Source organism: Harpia harpyja, chromosome 3 (genome assembly GCF_026419915.1).
Source record: "Harpia harpyja isolate bHarHar1 chromosome 3, bHarHar1 primary haplotype, whole genome shotgun sequence".
Classification (NCBI taxonomy): Eukaryota; Metazoa; Chordata; class Aves; order Accipitriformes; family Accipitridae; genus Harpia; species Harpia harpyja.
Genome location: NC_068942.1, coordinates 21,489,722 through 21,512,849, shown reverse-complemented (window position 1 = coordinate 21,512,849; position 23,128 = coordinate 21,489,722).

Below are 23,128 nucleotides of genomic sequence, written 5' to 3'. Positions count from 1 at the left end.
CCTTCCCAGCAAGAGTTCGGCTTGTTGTGTACTTTCAGTTTGTCCTTAGAAGCTTGTTCCTAATATGACTAGGCATACTTCTATATTTCATGCTCTGAGACTCTGAAACTGAGCCAATGTTTGTGAGCTTCAGTCATCTCATGACACGTAGAATCCCACAATTTGACCCAGATTCAGTGAATTCAACAGCATTTTGCAGATTTGCAGGAACATGACTCAAAGTCTCCTCTTCATCTTGACAAGTGCTAAAGAAAACACAGGCGATGAAGCTGGGCAGGGCACATGTTCATGTCTTTTTCTGTTTCTCCTGCCTTTCTCTGGTTTTGGTGTTTTTATTCCCACACATGAAAAATTCTGGCCAAGGATGGCAATTGCATGCAAAATAACCTTGTTGAAAATGAATGACTGCATTCTCCAGTCACGTGTAATGAATGTGAATGAAATGTAAATGCACTTTGCTTATACATTAGTGTAACAGTGCAGAAGATCAGAACCTGAATCTGAAAGGTCATATGTGGTGGTGTTGCTTCCAATATCCTCTGTCTTTCCTTCATTCCTCCCTTCCTTTCTTACGTTGCAAGATAGCAATCCACAGGTGATATCGAGCATGACAAACTCCAGCAGTCTGGTAGAAAACTGTATGTGAATCTGCTGGGTAACTTGCTTTACTGCTTTCCTCTCAGTCTCAGCTAAAAATAAATAACTAAGAAGGTGGTGGTATCAGCAGCCAAAAGAGCAGAAATGGCGATACACTGGCTCTCTTATATCAGCCAGGGGTTCGGATTGCGAGGACAGGCACCCACCAGCGAAGTGCACTGCCTGCATTCGCCTGCCATTCACCTGCCCAAAGAGCAGATCACAAATCATGCCAGTTGTTCACAGAGGCGTCAGCAAATGTCAGCGTGCTTTAAGTGCAACAACCAGCAGCCCTGCTGAAGCTAGCACATAGCTGTGATGGTAGGAAGCCTGTGTCATAATCTTTTTCTGAACAGTTTCTTTTTTTCTATTATTTTTTGGATGGGAAGTGGAAGAGTGAACTCCTAAGAGTTATGGAAGATTCAGCTACTGATAAATGCTGAAGTAAAAAGAGTTAATGTCTGGGAACCCAAGGAGCTCACATCAGAAGACCTCTGTGGCATCTCCCAGTGCTCTCTTCAGATAAATTTGCTTTAAATGTTTTGTTTTTCAAGGCAAGAATTTTGCAATATATTCTGAATTTCCCTGTCCTCAAGACTTCTTTACAGAGAGGCAAGGAGAAGAGATATCTAAAACCAGCTGTAGCAGTTTATTCTAATTAGGTATTCTTCCAATACAGGACAGACCATACCTCAGTAAATTCACCTTGCATAGATCACCAGACCAAAGAGACACAATTTAGGACCATATATAAGTCACTATTACCCCCCATTTGGTCTTGCAATGCAAAATTGGGAATTATTATAATGTCAACCTATTACATATTATTTCCTGTTGTTGCTACGTGGCAAAACAGAGCTCTTCCAGAAGCCAAAGTAGGTTCTTGGAAATGGTAAACCAGAGGCTGTCAGGGGAGAAAAAAAAAAAAAGGAAAAAGACACTGGTATCTGGCCAAATCCAACCTTTGAGACAGGACATTGTCATTTCTCTGCTAGGTGAGGAACTGACTAAAAGTTCAGAAGTTCTTCATTTCAGTTTGATCAAGCTGATGGCTGGGTGTGCACAGAAGGTTGCCCTTGTGGTGTCTGAAAAAGAGGAGATCGGATATTGTCAGGGTGAGCTGATCTCTGAAATGGAAAAAGATTGGCGCAAAGCTGGAGTTCCTTATTTGGAACCAGACCTCTGGCCTGAGGAGTACTCAAGCTACTGCCAAGGGCTTTTGAAAGTGTGGGCTTCAGATTGCTGTTTGCACTGTCTGAGACCCCTGAGCACTCCCAAAAAGCCCATTTAACAGCTGATTCTGCCAGGCTGCGTGCCAATTCTCAATCATAAGTGTGACTCACCTTAGGGATCCTACCTTTCTCTACCTATAAAAGGAATACATTGCTTTTCAGGCCCTCAATGATACAGGATTTTCCTGACTGAATTTTTGCTTGAAGCTCAAGAGCTTGCACTGAATCAAATGTGTGTTCTAGCTAAATACTCAGCCTTGGCTTAAAATTTCCCGGAAGAAAACCTTTATCACATTGGTTATTTCAATGGTCAATTAGGTTCCCGTCTTTCAGATTGTTTTTCTTGGGCTTCCAGTCATTGAAGGATGCTGTACATTTGTACCTTTCTCTTAACAGAGCTATGTTCCCCCTAAATTGAAATTAAGTGACCTTGTAATTTCTTTCTGATAAGCTAGAGAGACAGAGCTTTAGGGGAATCAAACAGTTAACACATTTTCTAGATCTTAAATAATCATTGTTAGAACTGAGAAGGAAGTAGTTACTGGTAGTAGAGTCTTTCTTTTCCTTCTCTCTCTCTCTTTCTTATATTGAAAGATATTAAGATCTTCAGCTTACTTTCTCATTTTAAGACAGAAGGAAAAAGCAAAATATCCTATTTTTTCTCCAAGCAACAACCCAAAGAAAATGGTATTGGATTATGTTTAGTTTCAACAAAAGGCATTTGCAGCTGAAAAAATAGTAAGTGCAAATGTCTCCCATTGACAACAGTCAAATTAGAACTGGTGCAGTGGAGCTTCATAACCCAGGATTTCCTAATAATTTTTGAGTTTTTCTGTGACTGACGGCACAGTTAGCATAAACACAGAACATCAGAAGTGTCGGGAATAGATTCTGTTGCAGCAGACAATTTTGGCTAGGAAAAGTTCAAGTACAGACTTCACAGTGGTGCAAAGCTGTGTTACTTTTTAAAATTTCCATCCCTGGTGATGGTTTCTGCCACATGAGTTCTATCTTTCACTCCTGTTTTGCATCACACTATTCCTTTGCATGCACTTTGGCTAACAGGCATACCCTGACTTAAAGATGTTCTGCAGGGATGCATTCTGTCTGCCTGCCAGCTGAGAACCCCTTATCATCACAGCCTGTCAAAAATCCCCTCGTATTTAGCAACAGTTGCTCTTGCTGCTCTTCTTTCTGGTTGGTAGTGTTGTTATCTCTTCTGCAAGAACAGTGTTCATGTCTGTCATTTCAACGACTGTGAATTTCTTATTTTTGTCAGGATTGATGCCAGTGCTGCTATCCCTGTTTGTTGTACACTCTCCAGGACTGAGTCATTCCTGTGTGCTCTGTGATTGCCAGGTCAAGTTCTTTTCATACAGGGGAGAGGCTTGTAGAAAGATTGGATAAGGAATATTGCCCAACTAATGCCTTAATGTAGCTTTCTATGATGTGACTAAACAGTGTGTCTCAAACTAGTTTGACATATAAGATGATTTTATTTTAGTAGAAAACAGAAAATGGAAAGAAACAAAAGTTTTTACAGTGACCCATGGAAGTATTCCTGCTGCTTTTCTAAGAGCAGGATTAAAAACACTGGAGTGATTTGGTGCAGAAGAGAAATACAAAGGTGAGTTTATTGAGCATGGAGGGAAGGATTCACACTAGTTGTCTTTGTTTTTCCATGTGAAATTCAAATGCTCAAGGAAACACTTGTGACCATCAAACCATTTTCTGATTGTAAATCGTTATTCAGCTAAACTTATAAAAAAATTACACCAGAAACACTTGTTGGGGTTTTGTCAGTTTGGGGAGGAGGGGAGCATTTTTACTTTTCCTAGTTAAAGGTTCACTTGTCCACTGAGGTAACCAAGCTAACATAGATCATGAGTTGCAAATACAAGAATACAAATGTAGTTTGACTGGGCCATACCGGAGGTCCATCTAGCTGAGTGGCCTGTCTCCAAGAGTGTCAGTAGCAGGTATCTAGGGAAGGCAGCAAGAGCAGGACAAGTCTGCAGCAATATTTCCCCAAAATACAACTTCAGTCCCCAGTTATTTGTAGTTTAGGGAGTATTCTAGTCTGGAACTGCTTTTTTCGTGTTTACATGCCTTCAGTAGGGTTTTATTTAATTTCTTTTTCCCCTAGGTTTTTCAACCCAAGTAACTGTTAGCATCCAAATTATCCAGTCACAAGGTGTTCCACAGTTTACTGTTGATTTATGGAGGAAGTGTTTCCTTTGTTTCTTTCACACTTGCCACCCATTAGTTTCATACAAGGTCTTATTGCTCTGTTTTGACTGGCTTTGTGTTGGAAGAGACAGTGGGTTGCCTTCTGTACAAGAAGCATGATTTTAGAGAGCAGTACTGTATCTCTTGTCAGGTGTCTCCTGCTTTCCTCAGTCACTCCTCACAGAAGCTGTATCCTACTTTGACAGCTCTTCTTTGCCAGACCTTTTTCCAGCTCTGTTACAGCCTTGTGGGGGCAGAGAGGTCAAAACTGCCTGCACTGTTCCAGACAACACCACCACAGGCTGTATGGTGGCATAATCATATGTACTTTTTGTCCTCTGTTTCCTACCAGTGCCTAACATCTGATTTATTTTCTTCACTGCTTCTGCACATTGAGATGGTGTCTTTGTGGAAGTGTGTATTGTCACACAAAGATTTCATTCATGAAAGACGCAGCAGCAGACCTTGGGGCCCACCATTGAACAGGTAAAACTAGAACTGTTCTTTCTTTTATGCATTATTTTACATTTACCTACGTCAAATATCATTCACGTACTCAGTTACTTAATCTTGTCAGGTCCTTCTTTGACCATGAAGAAGCCCTTGTCCTTACCACCCTAAATAACTTACTATCATCAGTGTACCTTGTCACCTCATTATTCACTCCTTTTTCCATATCACTTATGAACACGTTGAGCACCACAGACCAGAACACAGATCCTGCAGGATTTCACTCATGACTTCCCCCCACCTTTCGTTCCTAACCTTTTCTTTCCTACCTTTTAATCACTTATTTAGTCATGTCAGAGTTTTGGTTCTCATCCCATGGCAGCTTAGTTTCTCTAGCAGGCATTGGTGAGGGAACCTTGCTGAAAGTTTTCTGGATTTTCAAGAAGGACAAAACCGCTGAACCTTCCTGATCTGTGTGCTTCAAAGAACTAATATGAAGGCTCGTATCTGTAATCACTGAATACATTAAGCAAAATACAGACATAGTTTTTAAAAATTGAGATCATTTCACGCATAATTCTCCTTCCAGTGATCAGCTCTGCCATGCCCGCTGTGTCTACTTAGCAGACAGAAGACAGTGATACTCACTCAGCCTTGGCAATATCCTTTCTGCTAATCCAAACGGCATCACAAGCTTGACTGTTGTTTTAAACTGTGACTTTTTTTGCTCCAGAGTTTGATTTTGTATAAGGCAATTGATAGCACGATTGACCCAAGGCCAAGAAGTGTGCGGTTTGGTTGTTTGAATGATACCTCCTGGCAAATAATCATATTTTCTGCTTGTTATTTTGGCCATAAAACACACCCTGCATAAAAATCTCACTGAAGCCAGGTTTGAAAATAACACATACCACGTTATAAACATGTACTAGGCTAAAATATTTTTGACATGTATATCCACTCAGAAAGTTATTAAGAAATATTCAGCTTGACATTATTTGAAATGAGGGAAACACTGAAGTATGAATATCAGGAGTTTTAATCAAAATTCCATTGGGACTTCAATTTGGGATTGAAGCTATACAAAATATTTGCATCTGAAGCAAAATCCACAAATATTTGGATTTTCATCAGTTCTGCTTGGATGCAAAACTGTCAGACACTGCAGTTTTGGCAGTCAAAAATTGCTTTTCCTAAATGTTAACTGCGTTTCCCACCCATTGGAACAATTGCAGAAGACCCAGGGGGGCTTCTAACCCATATAAAGCCAACTGCCAAAGAAAAGAACTTCTCCAGGGGTTCCTTGTTTCTCCTCAGGGGTAGTCTGTCACCTCCAAACCTATGCTTCATTTTCACGGAGGAATAATTCCTTATGGCAACTTTCCATGATTCTGCCTTGGAACAGGGCAATTCCCAGCAGCCGCGGATGCTGCAGTCTTACAACTTTGTTCAAACATCTGCTTAGATTAAGAAAATATTAGTACAATACTGGGCACGATGGTCTTTCCATAAAAGGACTTTAAAATGTCTCTGCTCACAATGTATTGTTTTCCCCAGCACACAGGGGAGGGAACTGATGGCAGGTGTAAAATTTCAATGTGTGTATATATTTTTCAAAAATCCTTATGAGGAAAATGTCAGAGACTTGTGTAACAGCTTCAGAGATGCAAGAACCTAATTCCTGATGATGAATGTTTTGAAACCTTATTGCATGACAGAGATACTGACTCATTCTCCCTTCTCAACTTCTCTCACATATAAGATCTATCAGCAAAGTCATCAACTTTTATGTAGTTTTATTAGCTTGAGATATCTTTTTTTATAACAATAAATTATTTAGTGAAGAGCGTGAACCAATTAACAGGGGAAAACCCACTTGCTTTTTCTCTTTCTGTTTTTAATCTTTCTAAGACCTACTTCATTTACACCCACTTTTTGTTTCTAGATATCTAGAAAGTACATCCCACTTACAAATAAAGTTTGGAAATTATTTTGTTATTCGGAGTTGATCCCTGCAGCAAATGATCGTGTAAATGTATGTTGGTTGTGAGATTTGCTCATGCTAACTGTGTGCTGTGACTACTACTGCAAGAACTTTTCTCTTCATTCACACCTCCGGCTCTGCGGCTGACTAAAATAGGAAGCATTCCTGCCTCCTGCCTGAGGAGATGACTCCTGAAACTGCAGAGCTGTTTCCAAGATGATTATCCAGGAACTTGGTGCAACTGTGTGTGCATTAACACCCCTTCTTCTCTGAAAACCTTCTCACTGGCACGAACACACTCACATGGGAAAGGAGGGAGGATGCAGAATCTAACCACGCCAACTTCTGTATCTAAAGAAATACTCCTGGCTAGTGCATGGATGAGCTATTTCACACCTACCTCTCCCCTGCAATGTCAGTAGAAGAATAAAGTAGTGAGACTGTGCAGTGGAAGAAACAACAAGAAGCAAACATATAGATCCTTCCCATATACACCACAGATCAAGGCAAATCCAAAGTTTTTGCACTGAATTTAGCAAGGTTTCATTCTTGCCAATAAACAGACCTTGTTCCTTTTTTTTTCTTTTTTTCAGAAGCTACTCAGCAGTGTGAAGTTCTTGTGTTGAAAATCAAACCTTACTCTCACTTGTATTTTAACTACATGACCATCCCTCCTGCTAAAAATAAGTTGACCCTGGCCTGAGCAAAGTATTGGACTGAGTTTTGTGTTAGTAATGAAATCTTATAGCCAGTAAAGTTTTAAGTTTCATTGTGAACGTTTCACTCTGTTCTAACTTCATAATTCTTTGAAAGCCTAATGCTGAAATATTTTTCCTTATCAGTTTATGTGTTTGTGTACGTATGTGTAAATATGTATATGTACTTACATAAAACAGTAACAAGTTATATAAGTAAACATAATATATATAATATGAAGGCAAGATTGTGTGGATATTGGTATGAAATAGAAATGACTACATTACTCATGACTGATAAAACCATGAATGCTTTTCTCAAATGAGTGCAAATACAATGTTTCAGCCAAGAAAAGTTGGTATGAGATTAAGAACATTATAATTAGATATAAAAGTGGAAGCTGTAATGAGAAGTTTCACTTCAGTCTTAACTATAACAGTCACAACTGCTACAATGTGTTTATTTCAGCGTAGATAAGTAAATATACAGGCCTGGTTTACTGCTAATGAGTTACACCAAGTGAAATAACAACTATCCACTTTATGTTAGCTACTCTGATATTGATAACAACACAACTTTGTGTCAGTATGGAGGGGGGTATAGCTCAATTTTTTGTTTAAGGAAAAGGCAAGAAAGAGAGGGAGATACTGGCCCACGCCCAATTTTTAGTTATACTACGGCTCTTTGAGGTCTTTGGCAAAGGAAAGGCATTTTAACTGCTGAAATTACGGATCTTCTCTGCTCTCAGGTCTGTAAAGAAGCATGGAGTACCAGCAAGAGTCAAGGCCTGCTTTAAGAACAGAGACAGCTAAGTTGTGTTGCCAGTATTATTTTGCAGTGCTGGAAGAATTAGCCCTCAGCTGATGTTCAAAACACTAAGGTTTTAGATTTCTGAACAGACAGTTGTGCACCTCCAACACTGAGAGCAAAACGTTCCCGAGTGTCACTTCATGAAGAGAAACAGAAAGGGCTCATGTCCAGCCCAGCCAAGTTTAGAGGGTGCTGCTCCAGGCACAGGTATAAATGTCACTCTGCCTAACAGATAGCACCTTGCAAAGCATTAATAGAAAAGCGCTTCCTTTTCCAAAGAAACCACAGGGCTGGAAGGAGCAAATCTTGGACAAACGAGAAGCAGTTAGTGTGTGTGCACAAGGGCTGCCATGTGTCGAACATGATGTCTGTACATATGCAAGGAGATTCAGGGGAAGTCAGAGTCATTAGCACAGTGATTTTAGATAAGATTCATCCCACCTAATTACAGACATCTTGCTACATCTGTGCTGGGCTCCCTAGGTCCCCTTTGTAATTCTGGGAGAGTTAGCGGTGCTTGTAGAAAGTAATTTATCTGACCTAAATTACATGCCTTCTTTGAGGAAAAAAGAGGAATGGAAACGTAGAAGTTCCAATTTTCTGCCATGGGCTCTAACGTAGTAACTAGACAACCAGTTCATGCATTGTAGATATCTATGAAGAATATGCATAAAGCCTGTGTATGTGCAGACTCCAGTCTTTGATAAACGGTAGCTGCTAAGTTCATGTTTCCCAGGCTGCCTTTGTACAAAATGACATGACCCAGGCATGGTATATTCATGCATGTATGATATAGTCATGTTTCACTCTATTTCTACATTGTTCCATCCTCATTCCTGCCTTCCTCCCACCCCCCAGATTCTGCCCCTGGAGCTGTCCTAGAAGGTGCAGGAGAGATAACAACAGTGGTGCAGCTGAGCCTTAACCTTGGTTGTTCAGAGAATCACTTTTGTGTGTCACTTTGACCTCCAGTTTAGGCATCTTGTTAACTAAAAAGGGCAGGAGCAGGAGCAAAGGTGGTTTCTGCTAAAGGATTTTACATGAGAAAAATGTTCCCTTCTACCTCTAACTACTTTTCCATTCATGCTTGCCTCTTATATTGATTCTTAGTTAAACAAGGGATCCTGGATAAATGTTTTTCAATTTTAAATCTGAACTTTTGCAAGCATCACGATAGACAATCACATCCTTATGAAAAACACAGCATGGTTCTAATTAATTTTTTCAAACGTCAATATCTCAAGGCTTCAAAATATTTTTCTTTAACAATGTTAATCATCAAAATAAAAAAATCTCTGTGTTCACTGAAGCCTAATTGTTTGCAAAGATCGTAAATCACCACCAGTTAGAAATCTGTCTTTTAGTAGTTTTTTTAAAAAGTCCTTTGTTTCCTTTTTTTTGCCACTTTTTATTTGTGGGAGAAGGTATATGGAAGTAATGAACAGCATGTTAAAGAAAAAAAAGCAACAAGGCTGACAGTTTTTTGGGCAAGTTTCAGCTCAATGGGATTTCAAGTGGCAAAGATTTAGAAACCCTCCCAAATCATGGCTGACAGGGGAGAGACAAAGCAGTATCTGCTGAAATGAATTCACTTTTCCAAGACCTAGATGCTTCTCATTGCAAAAGATTGCAAAGTGCAGTGCTATGCAAAAATTTTCGATTTTACCTCGGTAGGATAAGACAGCACTGCTGCCAGCTAATAATATACCACATCAAATATACTTTTTTAATATGAAACCCCTTTATCATAACTTGGTCTTAACACCTGGTGCATAGAAACAGCAAACCCGAGAACAACAAGATCTTAAGAACATGTGGACAAAATCTGCTCATGTGCTGGCATTTTAATTATGTTTGCCCTGACCCTTTTCCCATGTTCTATAAAACAGACCAACAGTATAGAGGGGGGGGAAACCCCACCTCAGTAGCACCACCTCAGCTAAACCAGATGAGTGCCGTGCTCAGGATATTATTACCAAATAAAAACAAAACAAAACAAAAATATACTGGAAATGAATAAGGAAGCTGAAGCTGATACTTAAAATAATAGTGTAAAGAGCTGTCACATAGTTCCTCTTAATAGCTTCAAGGACACCTTCCTCTGGCTTTTAAGCAGGGTCACAGGCAGTGTTACGTGCTTTTATGGAGTCAGACCGTTTCTCTTCCCATCCTCCATGCAAAAGGCGAGCAGGGTGAAATGGATTACAGGGATTACAGATGCTTGTGATCGAACACACCACTGAATCGGGGGAAGCAGCCTCCGAGGTGATGAATTCCAGCCCCCAAATTCAAACCTGAAAACAACCCGGGTGGAATTATTCCACGCGGAGCCTGAATGAAAGAGCCAATGTTCAGCGTAGCCAAGGCCCTGCAGACAGCCAGGGCACCTCCCCGGGCATGAGCACTATGCGAGGAACCCTGCTAGTAACATGTCAAGGAGGGGTTGGCGTCACTTTTTTTAATGGGAAATTGTACTGCGCGCAAAATGATATCATATTGCAAATTCTCCAGGGAACCAGCTGAAGTTGCTAAAGTGAAGGTGCTTTTTCTTAGTGTTCGAGTACTTTAATAGTTAAAGCTTAATCTTATCACTGATAGCACTGCTTTCTCCTATTGGCAATATTTATTTTCAAAAACTTATTAAAACAGGCTGGTAGCAAGTCCACCTGGGACACGTTTTTCTCTCTGAGTCCTGTCATTTAACAGCTGAATGAGGTTATACAGATTGCATCTAAGAATATGAAAATCAATAACCAAAGAAACAGCACAGGGAAGGCTTACTTCCTCTGATGGTAACACTTGAATTAGTCACAATGAGGGGCTGAGCAGAGCGTGGATTCACTGCCCTGAGCCTCCAAGAAGAGGAGAAGCTCAGCTGCACCCCAGTGACCCAAGCCACAACTGTCCATCACACCTTGTTCAAAGCACTAGAGAAGAAGGGGCAAATGCCTGAGCAGTGCTGGGAAGTGGTTTGGGGTACCTGCAGGCTCCTCAGGGATGATCTGAGCCTCTTCCACAAGGACAGGCTGTTGCACACCATTATAATGACAATTTACTCCCAGACAGATATTACTGCAATATCCATGCTCTCTCTGCTCTCTACCTCGTGTCAGCAGGAGCAAGGCAACACCTCGTGGCCTGAGCCTCAGAGAAAGCAGTTACCTGCCCTTACCGCTCTGCTGCACCTCACTCAGAGCGTGAATCCACAGCTGCTCCAGTATTAACATAAAACACATAAGCCTGAGCAGAAGAAGGAAGCTGAAGTGGCAGGGACTATGACAGATGTTGCGAAATGTCGACTTATTCATAACAGAAAGTCAGGCAAATCTTTTGAAAGCTTTCCCCCCCCCTTTTTTTTTAATGTGCAGACTTCAAAGCAATGAATTGTGGCATCTGTAACAGCTACCAAACCGTGCCAGTTGAAGCCAGCGGAGCACAGTCTACAGTGATAGAATGCAAGTCATGCAATTATTCGAGTTTGCAGTCCTGGTTTTTGAAACAACATATGGTCTGCAGCAAGGAAGCCAGGATATTTTAAAAGAGCTCCTACAGGGTTTCAAACTTTGATTTTACAGAGGTGTGGGAAAAGAAGCAGACTCCATTCAGGCTCTGATATTTAAATACATGTGTTGTCGTTTTGCTTATTGAAGAGAGCTGTGCTGTGCTTTTACATAAGCAGAGTGTATTCTGGGTTTCTAAGGAGCAGGCAGTTACACATAGGTATTTCACACACTTCCTCCTTTTTGTTGACATTTAGGGAAACAGGGTGCAGTACTAGACTCCCAGTGAAGAGCAAGTGGCCTGAACTGCTTTACAAAAAAGTCTAACACAGCGATGTGAGAAAATTCCTGTTAATTGTCGCAATGAAACTGTCCATCAGAGTATTCTCAGTCACTGATTATTTTACACTGAAACACTGTTGTCAATGCAAAGTGAGGATCTATGAGGTCCCACCAGGACCTATAGGCATAAATCCCTATGACAAAATGGCATGAAGCACTCTGGTTGAAACATTTTCCTATCAGGTCAAAATAGGTGATGAGGATCTGTGCTATGTCCTTGCCTGTTCACCCCACACTGCGGGTTGCCAGAGCTGACAGGCAAGCCTAGCCCAGTTGTGATACCATGAGCTCCAATTTTTGTGTATCAATGATTCATATGCACAGATGTCCCTTCAGTCTACTCATTCCCTTCAACCATAAAGGCTTCTTAGTCCAAACTCCACCTTTTAAAAGATGTGGATCCCCAAATCGGGCTTCTGTGTCCATGCCTGTCTCCAGGACACTGTCTTTCTCAGCTTTGGTAGCTATGTTTGCTTTAATGAAAAGAAATCTAGTAGCTGCTCTGTGCCTTTATCTTACGGCTAGCTACCTACATCCCTTCAAAAGCCCTTATCACTCCTGGATGTTGAAAAGCTAATCCTGGACATAAAGCAAGCCTTACAGAAAGCATAAAAAAATCAACACTAGGCACAACCACAACCATGGTATAGGATGTTTCTGTTTATTAGATGAATTATAACTCAGTTTCCAATGTCACTTTTTTATTGTCTGCCTTTTAAATCTATTTTCTTCAGTATATATTGCCCAAGGCTAAGCTCCCAGGAAGTGTGGGACACCTTCCCTAGCTTTCAACACCAGAAAGTATCCCTGTCACATCTGGTTTGAACCTACACCTGACACAAATCAGAGCTCTGACTAGTAAGTCCTGCAACAGGTCCAGATTATTTGGCTGAGCTGCAGCTGCAGCAAAGCCCTTTGACCTCAAATACAACAAAATGTATTAAACCTATTCTGAAAAGTTGACTGGGTTAGCTTCAGAGTGTGAGATCTTAAGTACATATTTTTCATGAAGAGGAAAGAAACATCAGTCAGCTCAGAAAACTGGATTTGTTCTCATCAGGAACCAGGTGCTAATGCTTTATGGGACTACCCAAACTCTTTACCACAAGGTTGTGTAGGCTTTCACCAAGCCTCCCTACTTGCTACTCTCCATATCCACACAGTCAGCCTCCCCCTACGTGCCTCATATTGGTCCCTGAACTCTCTCCAATTTAACAGTAGTCATCTTCTATGAAGCTTCAGCAATCTTCTACTCCATGCCCATGGTTTGAGTAATCCAGAAAAAGAGTCATGCAGGAGGGGAGGAGCAAGCAGAGCATTTTTCTTTTGAGAGGCTGAGAGGACCCAACCACTCTGCTTTCTGTTACGTCCTTACTCAGAGATGCAGATGCTGTCTCAACTTGCCTTCTGGTGTCCCTGGCATCTTCTCAGAAGAGAAGGTTGAAGGAATTAAATACATATGGCTTGGCTACAGGATCACTGATGAAGGCTATCATAATGCTTTCTAATATCTGAAGTATATAAAAATCTATGAAATAGTAGCATTATCTAGATTCATAAAGAGTGTGTAAATGTCAAGAATGGGATGGTAATTACTGAAGCACTCAATGCAGGAGTGTATCCCAACATGAAGATCTACAGCTCATGAAATCATCCCTAAAAGAAAATTATCAGCAGTAAGGTCTCAATCAGCTGTAAAGCAGACAGAATATGTTATTACTGACACAGAAATGAGTTCAATCTGATTTTGCTTAGGCCCCAGAGAGCCTCTAGTGCACACAAGGTTTGTACGGAACTGCCAGGTATTTCCAAGGTCACTCCCCTGTTCATACTGAATCACTACTTTTTAAATTGTGCCCCCATTCTAACAACTTCATGCCTGTTTCTGAACACTGAAGTTTTAAGTTATACTCCTGTGTAAGAAGCCCTCTTGCCTAAAGTAGTGTGTTTGGGTGTAGTTGATAAATCTCATCCTCTGCAAATTGCTGCAGAGAAAGAATGGAAAAGTATGCACTCAGAAGTGGTTTAAGTTAAAGTAAGTTCCAAAACATTTTGACAACTGTTTGGATTCTTGAATCTGGTCTTAAGGCTGCTCTGTGCCTGCTTATGGAATCGAAGCTAAAGCTTTCCATTTTGCAGCCTGGGAAAAGAACTGCAAAGGATTCATTTATATTTGATTTGGTTTTATACAGCTGACAGTGATAAATGCAAAACCTGCTTCAGCAGTCATTATGTGCTTAGGAGAGATTTTGATCTCCCGGGAGAATGATGCCACTCAGATGAGGTAGTTGAGTGCATCCTTTTTTCATTGTGTACGTTGCCTGTATGCAATGTGTAGTATACATATAGTTTTGCACAACAGAAATAAGCTATTTCCTTGTGTGTAGACGATCTGCATGTAGCAGATCTTGTGCTTATACAAACTCTCAAGTAGCAAAAAACGCAACAACTACAGCAACAAAAAACAACTAAAACACAGTCTTTCCAGATGCAAATTTGGTGTGCAGAAGCACACATGTAGTAGTGGAAATCAACCCCTCGTGGCTCCTTTCAACTTCCTTTGAAGTCAGTAGCAAAATTCCCATTGAGTTCAATAAGAACAAGAGGCGGCCCTTGATCTAGTAAAAAGTCCTTATGAGGTTTTATAACCTCTTTATACAAAACTTTATTCCAGTTGCATATGAAATACATTTTGACCCTATATCTACCCTCAAGACTTTGTGGCTGGTTGAGAATAGAGTGACACCTCCACTCTGCCCAGCCAGCGACTGTCACTCAAAGCCCTGGTTGTGCAGATGTACGAGGGATTCCAGGATACCTGAGCAAGTTTTTCTTTTCAAAGAAGAGCCACTAAAGAAAGGACAACAGCTCAAGTAACTTGCATCCAGCTATTCAGGAGCAGGTTAGGTCAAGGCCATTTCTGGCCACTGATCCAGCCTCCCTCATGACAACAGACACATGACAAATGTCCCTGCTAATTCTGCTTAGTCTTGTGGTAGCCTTGGACACAGCTCGTCACAGGGGATTAATACCAAGACTGGAGAACCTGGCACGAGGGGATGGAATTGCATTAGAGCAGTTCTGTTTCACTCCTTTCTGATCAAGTCCAGAGCGTGGTGATGGGCAGCTATTCCCTCTGCTTGAGGGCGCTCAGCTGTGAATTCCCTAAGGGATCACTCATATTGCCTCAGCTGTTCTACATTTATATGAAGTCTCTGGAAATTTGTGAGACAATTTGGGAAAATTATTATACTTGGTACTTTGTCTGCTTTCCAACTGACTCAGAAACCATGGTCACTGGGCTTAACCAGGACTCACAGGAGTCACGTTTTAGGCAAAAGCCAGCTGGCTGAAAGTCTACCCAGAAAATATGGAAAAGATGGTGATCGGCAAATATAAACACTGGTGGACCTGGCAGCGGCAGGAACCTCAAGATGGTGACTTACACCTCTGTTATCTCTGTTTTGTGGCACCCAGATCACACTTTGGGCCAATTAGGAGAAACTCCAGAGGTTCCAGGTAGCTCCATAAAACTGCTGCTCACAACCTGGGTAGTTTGCTCTAGAGGAAGGAACCCTCTTCTGCACGAATGCCGGGGTCATGAAGATGCAATACACAAGCAAGTCAACTCAGTCTAGACTATGCAGCCCTGCACCTTAGCCCTAGAAAAAACACTGCTGGGTCTCTGATCCACAGTTCATATTCTAAGCTTGAAAAAATGACCTTTATGTACCTGATGGGAATTTCACTACAGGGTGTATAGCAGGATAGAGACCAGCAAGAAATGTCTGGTTTACTGTTGATTCAGCTACAAAAAGATGGATGTTTCATGGTTTAAAATATTTATATGAAAATAAATTTTCTTGGATCTTTGAAAACTTCCCCATTAAATTGTACCCAAATACTGAACAACCTACAGGAGGACAGATACTATCGTGTTAGACATTGAAGTCCCTTGACTATCTGGAACAAAGGCAAACTTTTTGTGGAAAAGTACACATTAGTAGGCTGGATTCATTAGGTGCTAGTAATTTTAGCTCAGGTTAAAACATCTGAGCCCTTAACGAGTTCAAGGGCACAGTGCTAATCAACAAAGAAAGTTTCTAATCGAATTTGGCCTTGGGAAATTCTCTTATATATTCTTTCTGGGTGATGTTATTGTTTTGGGGGAGCTTATCTACTATCTTGCTGGGAACAACTATCCACTTTAATAAAGTGCCTAAAATATTGTAATAAACACACAGCTTATATCAATAGCATCATATTTCCCCACATAGTGTTTGTGTGTGGTTTAATTAGATGGAAGGATTACAGGAAAAGTTTGTGTCATAATGATTCTTTAAAGCGAAACCATAGATCAAAGTTCATAGCTGCCAAATATACAACTTTCAAAACAAGCTCAAGTGCTGCTATTAATCATGGCTGCTGGGGGATTTGATGACAAAGATTAAACTGCTGTAAAGGATACTGCTGTGCATCAGATTCTTGCAACTGTCATCAAATAGTCTGCCAACTATTAACAGGTCAGAAGAGTTGTCCAGCATTTACCATGGGTGGCTCCGTCACTGCAGTTGGTGAGGCTGTCTGTGCCATGGTGACAACCAGTGACACCCTCCCAGATAGACATTTGTGGGTTGTTATTTTTTACAGTGTGGCTGAAGTCTTAAGGTCTGCCTGTAGAGCGAACAAGAGAGGGAAACTGCGGGACCTCAGCCTCACAGCACTGTGTCCTCACGGGAACATTGCTTGTGTGGAGTATTTTCCCTCTTATTTTCCACACGGAGTACCTTCCACTTGCTTACTGCATGTTAAGAGTGCCCACCTGTGGAGCTGAGGTGTTGTAAATTCACCTCCTAGTTTATTTCTCAGCAACCACTCTGTATAGATAAGCCCTCAGAGAGTGCCTCAAGGACCAGCTTTCATCCTATTTGCAATTACGCCAACCCTCTCTCCTTCCACACAGGATCATGTAATATCCCTGTGGGAAGCTACAGCAGTCGCTTACACAGAAACATAATATGAAGGAAGTATGTAAAGCATATTTCGCAGGGCAGGAGCCAACAACCTGTGACCCACCAGCCAGTGCTCTGTGGTGGGTCACCGATGGCCATTAGATGGCATGTAGAGAGTTGTTAACCTACAGACCTGCAATAAGGGGCTGTCGCTGCTCATATGTAACAGTGTGCTTGAGAAGTGGCCTTTCTGAGGTTCAACTTTGCAGAGTCTGAAACTGGTGTCAGAGTTTTGCACTGAGCTGTCGGTGTAACAGATGTGAATGACAGTCTGACGCAACAAGCAACTGGAGATTCAAATCCAAAACCACAGATTTGACTACAGTCTTCAAAGTTTAGGGGACTTACAGATCTGAATCCAAACTTCACAGCTGCGGCCAGCTATAAAACAAACTTATCTATATAATGGGTTGAATCCAAACTCCATTTGAATATCCTTCATCTCTGGGAAAGTTTGGAGGCACATCTGGCTGGAAATTTTTAAGCATCATCTCATCTTTGCTAATAGTATGTTTCAAAAAGAAAAAAAAAAAAAAGAACAGAATGTTAAAGACTTAGAATGGCAGACATTCAACCTTAGATTATTTTAAGTAGTTCAGCCTTTAACTTACCAAACAAAGGCCTTCATTCTACCCAACATTTCATAAGTTAAAGGTATCATGGATCACTTCACTCCTTAATGTAACAGTTGTGTCCTTTGCTGAATGCAAGGACGTGACACCAGACAGACCATTTTTAGACATTTGCAATGGTATATTTTGATGTCTAAACGTTCCTTGCTCATAGACCACACTTCATTTGCCTTCTCTTCATTTAAATTTTGTTTTCCAAGGCTTCCCTCTTTCCACAAAAAAAAAATCCCATTGGGGCTGAAACATTCAATACTACAGCCCCCAGACATTTGGTCCCCTTCCTCTCCCAGAATGTTCAGGAAATTAATATATCCTTTTCAGTTATAGCAAAGTGAAATAAATGCCTGCTTAGATTAATTGCTTTTATATTCATTGTAAGATGCTATTTAATTACCACCACGAGGATGACTAGATTGCATAGGCTTGGCACGTAACTGGTTCTCCCTGAGAACTGGTCTCTTAACATAGCTGTGGGGTCTGTTTAACACTTGCAAAGCTACACTTCTGTGTAGGATTACTAGAACCACATAAATGGCATTTGCTTGCACATCTTTGTGTGGCACTGACAAGGCCCTGCCTGATTACGGGGCAGGTAATCTGTAGCGCACACTGTGTCAACAAGGCATTTATCATACACAAACAGCGATCTACTTGGTGATATATCAAAGGGTCTTTGCGGATGTCTCTGGAAACATCAGCATCCATATTGCACTTCAAAGAATAGAAAGACTATGCAGGAACATTTCCCTGAATCGGGACCCATTTTTCTGGTTTTCTGGTTTCTGCCATCTTACATTTAAATATGGCATCTGGTTTTCTTCTTACTGAGAACCATATACCGAGTATAGTAACCAGGAAAGGGTGGGGAGGTGTTTTCCTTTGGGTTAGTGAAAAATATTGCCTGAGGAATGGAAACACTGCTTTGATTGTGATACAGCCTCTATTTTTATTACTTTTCTCTGTGAAATACAATAAAAACATTGTGGGAAATATATAGTCAATTATCTGCAGTGGAAGGGAATACACCATCCATCGGCAAGGCTTCTGGGGGAGGGAGCACCAAGTTCCAGCCTTGTCTTATCTTTCAGCGTGAGACAGACTGTGGCTCAAAAACTGCAGAAGCACAAATTTAAAAACAATATATGAGCATGTGGAATGCAAAAAGCCGGTTATCCACCTGAAAAACACCTCAAAGGGCCAGAATACCATCCCTAAAAACAGTATGACTACAGCTGCTGCGTGGGTAAAGCACTCAGCAACAGAAAGGGTGATGGCTTGGGGTCTGAAAACGTGGTATCCATAAAGCTCAAGTCAGTGGCAACATTACCACTGGCCACAGTGGAGTCCAGGTTTCCTCCAATATGCTCTAAATTCACTCTTGGCTCTACATTATAGCATCCAAGTAAAACCCAGTGGTGTGCAAATGAACGTAAGGGCACAGCATAGTCGTAGTGGCTGCAGTGCTGGTATAGGTTAAGTCTGTGCAGGGGCTACACTTAACACTCACTGCAATAGTCCAGCTTTCAGGTAGCACAAGCATTTTCACATCATGCTTTATCCTTCTTGACTAGCCTTTGATGTCAGTTCTCATTTTAGGGTACAGACTCCTGTGAGAGGCGCACTGAGATATATTTAGATAGAACTATACATGGTGGGTGCTGTCACAGCACCTGTGACATTTCAAAAGTGCATGGTGGAACTGCAGGGTCCATTTGTACTATCTCCACTTCTCCTGCCATTCCCTGCTGCAAAATTGGAGGCCAAGTGCTTGTTTTGAAATCTGGATGTTACCACCAACATTTAGAAAGGCCACAAAGGAAAAATTTGGAAATGTATCCAGCTCCTGGAGGTTTAATGTTCATTCTGGTGGAGTGGAAGATGCGAGATACTAACTATTTAAGGGTCATAAACCTCTGAACAGAAGGTGACAGGCAAATAAATTTCAGGAGAGCGTTTCTATTTGCCCACAGTATTTGGATTTTCCTGATAGCAATACTGATGTTCTGATTCACTGATGCTTCTTAAAAATGTTTATTTTATGGACTTCAAATTCTAAAATTGAGACAAACATCATGGCTGACACTTAGTCGGATTACTTACTTCACCGTGGGTAATGAGTCTTTGCTATAGAAGCATACTTTAGGGCAACAATGAACAGTGGAGCAAGTACTGACCTCTTCCCCTGCAAACCTGTCCGGTACTTCTGCAAGCCAAGAGCCTAAACGTGGGGAGCAACTGGAACACTGACAGTATTTCAAGAAGGGACAGGCTTTCAGCCAGCCTGCAGCAGGTTATGTTTGGCAAGGAAAGACCTAGAAAATTACGGTACAAAGCTTTAGTTTTAGCCTTTTCAGATGAAGCAGATTCAGATTTAATATAAACAACAGATAAAACTATCACTAATTCAGGCCCATATCTTTCTCCAAGTATGTCCAGAAGATTCAGATTCTCATTTGCTGGAACCACTCTTGTCTGGGCTCTGGGTACCAATCTATCTGAGATAGTTCTATGGCCAACACTGCTTTGCAACAGTAAGCGGTGACTGCATAGGACTTCTGCTTTTTTGGGTAACAAACACCTTTTCAGAGCATGAACATAACAGAACTGACAAAAAGCATTCAAAGCAAGCTGAATTCTCTAGAAATGTTATTTACTAATGAAGCAGGTCATCACCTCCTAAAGTGTGTGTCATCTTGGCACATCAGTGTTTTGAATTAACGGGAAAACTGAGGAATATGGTGGAACATAACATTTCCTGTAGTTTTGCATATATTAAATTGACATATCAACAACTTTGTGTCAAATACAAGGTGAAATATTGAATCTGAGGATCACATTAATGAAGAGCTCAACCGACAAGTCAGTATATTTTGTCAGCTGAAGTGCAAAGTCAGCCCACAAAGACTAACCGTTACCTCATTATGATAAATTGCAGTTATTGACATTAAGACTTGGACTTCGAAGTAAACTTAAACATTGATGTCATGAGAGTTTGACAGCATATTCCGAAGAGTGCAACAAAATAGTAATTTCACATGTGAAGTTGGTACATAAACCTCTAGAAGTAGCTACTCTTCAGCCTTTTTAAACACATTTCTATACAGACTCATTAGATACATCACCTTTACAGGAAGAATATATCCACAGAACCTGTGAGCTAGTTCTGATGATGATTTAAGTTCCTCCTGTTGAACTGCTCACGGTATAGACTTGCTAGCATTAATGCCAACACCGTCCACGATTTTAAAGTTTCTCCTTTTGTCCTCTGTTGAAGCAGAAATGAGCCGTCTGAGTCTGACTGTGTTACTCCAAAAAAGGCTCTTCTCTTATTAAAAACAGAAGCTTTCATTCTCTCTCAAGGCCTGATATTTATGATCAAGCATTTCGTGCCTACTTCTCTTGCACTAATTCTGGTCATTTGCAACAATGTTGGTGTTAAGTGACTATGAAACCCTAGTCTCTAAAGTAATCAGATTTTCAGGCCCTGTGCCCTACATCACATGGAACCATTTATTGCAGTACAATAGGAAATAAGGCCACTATGCATAACAGTATTTCTGGGGGGAGAAATGTTGCTCATTGCTGAGTAACAGTATACCCAGCTGATCAGAGGTTGTAAATTGTGCCTTAGGAATCAATGGATTTTTGCATTTAGAATAAGCAGAACAGAGAGAGAGCAACCAAAGCAAGAGCATAGAGAGAAAATATGCAGGGTACCGAGCTCCCGCTCGAGCACCTGGTCACATGGAAGTGCTAACTTCCCAGATCTGGCCCAGATCTCCCAGATACGGGGCAGCTGGGATGAGCTGGGCTATGAGGAACCAGCAAAGCTCCACCACTGGCTAATGGGCCCAGCAAGCTGCTTGGTCCCTTCTTCCCACGTAAAAACCTTACAGCTCTGCTACCAGCCTCTGCATCTCCTTGTACCCAACATCTGTTGTGACCTTTGCATACAAATAACAGAGAGGTTCAACAGCAGATGGATAAACTGAACCATGTAAGAATTGGGGACTAGTTAGATCGTTGCAGCTTGTTGTACTAAGTCTTTGAATTTCAGAGCTTACCTTAGAGTCACTTCCTTTGGTCTTGCTAAGTTGTAGAGGAAAAAAAAAAAAAGGCCCAAGCCCCTCAATTTTCCAAATGTAGTAAAAAGTGTTTGAATACACACTTTAATATATTTTCTGTGGCATTTTTGTAAAATACAGATATATAATTATAGATATAATGCATATATAGCATTTACTATATTGATAAAAAGCTAGTCTTTTCACAATGACACACCAATAAGTATTTACAATATGATTCAAATTTTAAGGCACACATGTTTCAAACAATATTGTGTGGTTATATGATAAGAATAATTTGAGGAAAAATAAGAGACCAGTTCTAAAAAATTCCCAGACGATAAAGTACATACTCTTGCCAGGAGCACTTCCATGAACATCCATGCACAACCCTTTTTTCTCCCCTTATAGGAACATGCACGATTTAGCTCTTCCACATTTCTACCTAGTCACAGCCCTTAAGATGACATGGATCATTATCCTTTTTCAAGTACAGATTAATTGTACCATTCTTCCCATTTAAAGATTTGTCCAACTGCAACATTTCAAAGTTTTGGCTAGAGCAGGAATACCTATACACACGTTTCTTGTTAATTTAAACCAATAGAGCTATGACAACTTACATAACTGAAAATTTGCCCATCTTCTACACATCTCAGAACCATTTCACAAATCGTTAGTGTGAGGTTTTTGAATAGTGTTTTCAGCATTGCAGGTCTTTGCTAGGAGGTCTGCCTCAAAGGACACTGCAATGCCAAAACTAGCGACAGACCTGAAGTACACGAATGCTCTTTGTTATCCTCATATATGAACACTACCTAGCCATTCATCTGTAATGTACTGTCCACAGTACATTAGATCTTCATCTTCAATGTACTGTCACCCTTTCCTGTGAGGCAGAGAAGTGTTATTATCACATTTTACAGAATAAAAGACATTGTATCTAATTGAGTAGATTCACTCACTATTGAGTGAATTGCCCAAGGTCACTTGGGAAGTTTGAGACAGCAAAGAAGCAAACCCACATCTCCTCAATTGCATCCTCTTGTCTTTTCAGCTTTGAATGAGAACTTTATATGTGTCTTCTTTAACATAAACAAATATGTAACTAATAGAAATAAAGCCTTCTCCAAGCACAGGCTTAAAGACTGCTGTGGTTTCTCTTCTATTCCCAAATGGTAAGAGGAGATAGCGAGAGGGCTGTTTCTGCATGGATTATCTCCATCCCACCAAAGAAATATTAGCTGCAATGAGTCTTTCTTGAAGTGGGAGTGGTTAAGCCCACTGTTTGCCAGAAGAGACATAGGAACTCCTGAGAAACACGACAATTCACCTTCACCAAAAAAATCTAACAGAGAATAATGTAAAATCTGAAAGGCCTTATTCTCCTTCAATGCTGACTGGGAAAGCATTTTCAACTACACTGCACCCACTTTATAATGCCTTTACATCACCTGCACAATACAAAGGAGGCTTAGCGTACTGTTGAAGACGACCTGTTCTCTCAAGCATTAAAATCTGTTCCACAACCTCCATGGTTC